The sequence below is a fragment of the Octopus bimaculoides genome, chromosome 3 (assembly GCF_001194135.2).
Source record: "Octopus bimaculoides isolate UCB-OBI-ISO-001 chromosome 3, ASM119413v2, whole genome shotgun sequence".
NCBI lineage: Eukaryota > Metazoa > Mollusca > Cephalopoda > Octopoda > Octopodidae > Octopus > Octopus bimaculoides.
The window spans coordinates 78,212,704-78,220,013 of NC_068983.1; positions in this window are offsets into that span (position 1 = coordinate 78,212,704).

A 7,310-nucleotide genomic window follows, 5' to 3' on the forward strand; every position below is an offset into this window, starting at 1 on the left:
TATATATATATATATTCATTCATACATGATTCTCACTGCTTGACAACCTATATTGATTTATGCCCCCATGACTTAACAGTTCAGCAAAAGCAAATAGAAATTAATACATTAATTACCAGACTTTACAACATAACTACAAGGGGCTGGCAATGAGAAGTCACAAAAGATTGAAGACATTTGAGGGCCTCATTTGTAAATTGCTGCTGTGTAAATAGCATGTAACACAAGACTGATTCTTTGAAATGTATAGCCAGTGTGTCTTTGTATTGATATGATTAGCAATTGTATCATATCGTGTTGAAAACAAGGTTCTCATGTCCCTATGGGAAGATGCACATATTTTGTACATGTCTAGAGTTCATGTGTAACGCTCAAAGTTGGAGATGTTTAAAGTTGAATGAATGATGTGTGTGTGTTGGCACTCCGTCGCTTACGACGTCAAGGGTTCCAGTTGATCCGATCAACAGAACAGCCTGCTCGTGAAATTAACGTGCAAGTGGCTGAGCACTCCACAGACACGTGTACTCTTAACATAGTTCTCGAGGAGATTCAGCGTGACACTGAGTGTGACAAGGCTGACCCTTTGAATTACAGGCACACAACAGAAACAGGAAGTAAGAGTGAGAGAAAGTTGTGGTGAAAGAGTACAGCAGGGTTTGCCACCATCCCCTGCCGGAGCCTCGTGGAGCTTTAGGTGTTTTCGCTCAATAAACACTCACAACGCCCAGGTTTGGGAATCGAAACCGCGATCCTATGACCATGAGTCCGCTGCCCTAACCACTGGGCCATTGCGCCTCCACGAATGAATGATAGTATAGAATGAACAAGAATGTATATGGATCGAAGTAACTGCAAGTAAGACTTTTAATGCATAATAGAAAGAATACAGATGATGTTACCAATCCTTGAAGTGCATATAACTCTTTAGCACTCAAAGCAGCCATATCCAGCTGAAATATTCTACCTGTTTTATGTGCAAAGCAGCCAGATTAGAACTTTCACACATACCCTACAATGTCACTCTAAAGGTAAACAATCAAATCATTTAAATCTTAAAACTACATGATAATACGTGATTAATTCAAAATAATCTGAGTAAATAAGCATTACACTTGACATGGCCCAGTGGTTACAGCAGCGGACTCGCGGTCATAGGATCGTGGTTTCGATTCCCAGACCGGGCGTTCTGAGTGTTTCTTGAGCGAAAACACCTAAAGCTCCACGAGGCTCTGACAGGGGATGGTGGCGAACCCTGCTGTACTCTTTCACCACAACTTTCTCCCTGTTTCTGTTGTACCTGTAATTCAAAGGTTCAGCCTTGTCACACTGTGTCACGCTGAATATCCCCAAGAATCTACGTTAAGGGTATACGTGTCTGTGGAGTGCTCAGCCACTTGCACATTAATTTCACGAGCAGGCTGTTCTGTTAGTCGGATCAACTGGAACCCTCGACATCGTAAGCGACGGAGTGCCAACAACAACACTTGACAATTTAATCTGAATGCTAAAGGGTTAACAAGGCATGTAGCTTAGTGGTTAGGGTCTTTGGTTCATGATCATAAGGTCGTGTGTTTGATTCCTGGAAGCACATTGCATCCTTGAACAAGACACTTTATTTCGAAGACATTTTATTTCAGATTTTACCAAGTCACTCAGCTGGCAAAATTCGAAAGGGCCAGCCTTGACACATTCTGTGTCATACTGAATCTCCCTGTAAACTATACTAAGGGTACACAAGTCTGTAGAATGCTTGGCACATTAATTTCAGAAGCAAGCTGTTCTATTGATCAATTCAAGTGGAACGCTCATTATCAAAACCAATGGATAACCAGGCCACATTTGTGAGTAAAGATCTGAAAGATGCTCTTCAAGCCGAATTGTGATATGAATGGCCTGAAAGACAATCTCTAAACTAAGATATGAGAGATGGATGGAACAGCCGAGATACATGAGATGAGAAACCATATTTGTTATTGTTTTCGTTTTTTTTTTTTTGTATTATGTTTTAAGCAGAATGGTTATTAATCATCATCAACATAATCTTAACGATATCTTCATCACCATCATCACCACCAGTATCAGCATCATCATCATCATCGTCATCGTCATCATCATCATCATCATCACCATCATCACCATCATCAGAGAGAGTCTGCATGTGGCACAGCAGATATTGTCTTCTTTGTATTGTTTGATAAGAATGCTTTTTTTGTCTTTTTTTTAGTCCTGATGTGCAAGTAGTTTATCAGCTATTGCAGATACAGCATGAGATTTTGTATGGCCAATATTTTAGTTCTAATGATGCTAATCATGTTTTATATTCCTGCATTATTAGATTTTCGCATCTAGAATAGCCTTCAAGGTTTCCTCATTCTCCTGTTTGTTATGTATTGTCTTTAATGTTACCAGCAGTTATTTTTTCTTTTTTTTTTCTTTTTTTTTTTATTGAGTAAGCTTTGCTGCATTTTTATATTAAATCTTATAAAATGTTTTGAAATGATTCTATAATTATTTTATTGAAAAAAAAAACATTTTATTGTCATGTTTAAATTATTTCAGTGGTTCGCAGTCTGAACATTTGGATTCAATATTATGTTTTATAACATTAGTGCCTTTGAGCATTCTGGTATTTTGTGTTTATGACGTTGATGTATTGAGAAGATTGATAAGGTCTAGGTTAACTGGGGAGAGGGGAAAAAAACAACACATTTTATGTAATGGAAAAGAAGATGACATTGATGGAGCATGTCAGTACTAATGATGATGATGATGATGATGATGAAAAGGACGACAATGACAATAATGATGGTGACAGCAGTGGCTGTAGTGGTCTCGGTGATGGTGGATGTTGATGACAACAATGATGTCAGTGGTGATGCTGATGACAACAGTGGTGATGTTGATGACAACAATGATGATATCAATGATGATGACTATGTCAGTGGTGGTGGTGGTGGTGGTGAAGAGTGAAGATGATGGTGGTCATGATGAAGGGGAAGAAAAGGAATTAGAGGAGGAGGAGGGGAGGAGGGAGAAGATGATGACGACGATGAAGAGTATGACAACAACAATGAGGAGGATGACAACAATGATGAGAAAGATGATGATGTTGATGAGGAGGATAATAAGGCGGACGACAAGGAGGATGACGAAGAAGACAAGGAGGAGGGTGAGGAGGAGGAGGACAGCAAGGAGAAGGGGATGAGTAGAATAATAGTAATGATATATATCCCAATATTTTCACCTCATCCATCAAATCAAACACTTATTTCACTTCATTACACTTTGAAACACTATTTAGTTTGTTCCTATGTTACAAAAAAAATTACAACAACAACAGCAACATATGATAAAAACACAATGGTTTTTAAACTTTAATTCTAACTAGTACCAAAATGTCCTATCCTCTTAGCAACCTACCAGGCACATCTGATACCAAATTAAGATATAATTAAGGTATATCATACAACACATTAGGATTTTCTAATAAAATAATCCATTAAGCTTATAAAACTAGAAATTTCAGTCAACAGGTTTAATTCTTCCAAGAAAATTGTGCCAAATAAAATTTATGTCTTTTAGAATTATAATGGTCAGCCTGCCATACCATCGATTCCTAATCTTTCATTTTATTCCTTACTGCTTTTAGTCATTGGACAGATGGCCATGGAAGGATACTGCACAATCTCTCTCGCTCCTTTCTCATTTACTTCCATGTCCTCTAGTGTGTGTGTGTGTGTGTGTGCGTGCGTGCGAGCGTGCGTGCGTGCATGCGTGTGTGTGTGTTCTGAATAAATTAAATGAGTATGATTGAAAATTCTATAAATATGATTATAAAATTTCACCTGTATTGCCTATAGAAAATAGCTTAATATTAGGGCATATAATACCCATTTTTTACCATTTGGAGCTTATATGACTTTATATTAGACTATCTGCTATAGTTAATATACACTGAAAGTTTATAATTACATTATATGAGGTGGTATCAAAATGTTTCTGGACTAGTTCTGTAGTGTGTCAACAGACGGCAGCACATGGTTGCATGCAGAGTGAGAGAAAGCAGTGATCTTCATGGGGCAAAGTGTTGAGTGAAAGCATTCTATTTACTTCACAAGTTGTGAAATTTGTCTTTTTGTGATCGTATGTATACTGTACCCTGTCATTTTTGTATACAGAGATATTGAACATGCTTTGACAAGCTTACAGTGATGAGGCAATGGATTGTACACAATGTTTTGTGTGGCACGCACATTTCAAAAGTGGAAGAATGTCTCTGAAAGACGATAAGCAATCTAGAAGACTTTTCATGAGCACCATCTCTGGAAATTTGGAGGAAATTCATCAGCTTGTGCATGAGGATCATTGAAGGACAATCGGTGATGTTTTGAAGCATTTGAGTGAGAACATTCGGCAAAATTAACTGGATCTGCGGAACATGAAGAATTGGATTCTTCATGATGACAATGCCTCTGTCACCAAGCTCTCTTCACTCATGAGTTTCTCATCAAAAACAACATGCATCACTTTCGCAACCACCCTATTCACCTGTGGACTCCCATCTCTTCTCCAAGATGAAAATGCAGCTCAGAGGTTGTTGTTTTAATGCCATTGTCAAGATCAAGGGCAAACTACAGAAGGTCCTCTACTCACTTATGGAAAATGACTTCTAGGCTGGATTCCAAGAGTGGTAGAAATGCAAGGGCCAGTATATTGCTGCACAAGGTAACAATTTCAAAGGAGATGATGTTAAAAGTCAGGCTTATAAGCTATTTTTTATTAAACATAACTAAGCCAGGAACTTTATGATAACAGCTTGTTTTTACAACATACATACATACACACATACATACACACACACACACATATATATATATATATATATATATATATATATATATATATATATATCAATCTGTGAAGTAGCATACCAATTTGTTTCTGTGTAGGTGTAAGAATATTAGTTGATAAAAAATCACACAAATAAAATAAGTAAAATTGTGAGACAAGGAGGAGACAAGCAAATATTAATACGTGTCATGCAAACATAATATGTGAGTGAAAAAGCATAGAAATATAAAACAAAAAAAAGACAACAATGGAAGAAGTGTACAATGAAAATATATACACCAATAGAAGGAACAGAAGAGAATCTAACATTTTGGCTTGTCATGTAAGCAGACATAAATTTAGTATCATATATTTTTTTTAAATTTTCTCTTGACTTTTCATTCCTTTTCCTTCTCATTGTTAAACATTTGACTCTCATCTGAAACATGATTCTCCTCTGTTTTTTCCAACAGATCATTCAGTTTTGTTCTAATTTTCATCCACAATTTCTTTTTTTTTTTCACTTTATATTTATACAGGATGGAAGTCGACTGAATAATGAATATGATGATTACTAATGAGCAGTAAAGCAGTGAGATGACTATTTTAGCCCAGCTGATGATTTGCAGTTTTTCCAAAAACTGTCACATTAATGTTCTCACTTAAATGCAATGCAGAATCTTGACATTTGGTGTTGTGCCTGAATCTATGAACCAGTGTGTTCGCAGACCACCAGTTGAAAGACAAAATTTATTACAAGATTACTAGACATATATTCTTTCAGAAAGCAAAAATTTATTATTAGCTTGTTTTGGTTCATGTATTCTCAAGGGTATAATAGAACCAGCCTTAGGTAGACAAACTCAGTTGCAAATGGAGCATTAGAAAGAATTATTGATACCTATGGAGTTTCCTTTCAGTGCATCCTGTTTTAATGTTTTCCTGTGTTTATCTTCAAAATATATAGGTTCCTTCAGTATATGTTTCTTCTGTGATGGCCTATCAGTGACATTGAAATATTTATTGTCAAAATATGCATTTTGTCTGTTATGCTGTGTGGTTGCAAAACATGGGCATTATATTTAAAGCATAAATGTGGGAATGTTCTCAACAAAATTGTCTTTGACAAATTTAGTATATATTTAAGAGAGACTGAGAGAAGTTGAAGTTTTGTGTATATCTTCCTTTTGACTTTTATCTATTACTTGTTTCAGTCATTAGACCAGGGCAATGCCTTGAGGAATTTTGGTTAAATGAATTGATACCAATATTTATTTTTCAAGCCAAGTACTTGTTCTCTCAAAGTGTTTTGCTGATTTGATAAGTTACTGGGATGTAAACTCACCAACAGTGATTGTCAAGCAGCGATTGGGTACAAACACACACACAAAGGCACACATACATAGATACATACCTATATATATGACAGGCGTCTTTTAGTTTACATCTAAAGAATCCACTCACAATGCTTTAGTCAACCTGAGGCTATAGTAGAAGACACCTGTCCAAGGTGCTACACAGTGGGACTGAACTCAGAACAATGCAGTTGGGGAGCAAATTTCTTACCACACAGCCATGCCTGTGCCTAGGGCCACATCTGTGCCTAGAGCTACATCTGTGCCTATAGCCATACCTGTGCATAGCAAATATTGTATACATAGAAGCTTTCTTGTATCAAAGACTGATGGATTCCAAAGCCTTTACTTCATAGAAAACTATGACTTCTTTACTAATACAAGACCCAAGTTAAAATAGAAGGATGCTTCAAATTTTATTTGGAAAACAAAGGCAAAATTCATGAGCAATTACTCTGTATACACCAACTTCTGTAAGATTTAAACTCTAAATAGGAAGAAAATGGAGAGAGGTTGTGCATCTATTTCTGCAGTCTGCTTTTTCAAGCATTTCACTTGTAATTATATATATGATATATGTATATGGGAGAATTTATATCTATATATATATGTATATGTATATGTATATATATATATATATATATATATATATATATATATATATATATATATATATATATATATATATATATATATATATATATATATATATATATATATATATATATATATATATATATATGTATATACGTATATATATGTATATATATATATGTATATATATGCGAGTAAAAATAAATACAAAAAAGGTGGGGGTAGAGATAACACTGATTTCATAGCAAGGTAAAAACAACCATATGGTGTCATGTGTTGGTATTATATTGCAGCTATGTATATATACACATATCAAATCCAATACTAGGTATAGATCCAACTCAGAATTGATTCCAGTTGTATCATAGGTATAGAAACAGGATCTAAAAAAACATGCTGAATATTTATTCATCGTTGTCATTTGGTGGATGGATGGGTCATCATCTAGGCATTACCTTGTCTGCTTATACCTATTTAAAATTTTACTTGAAGATGGTGGATTTATGCTATGACGTAATCTATGAATACATC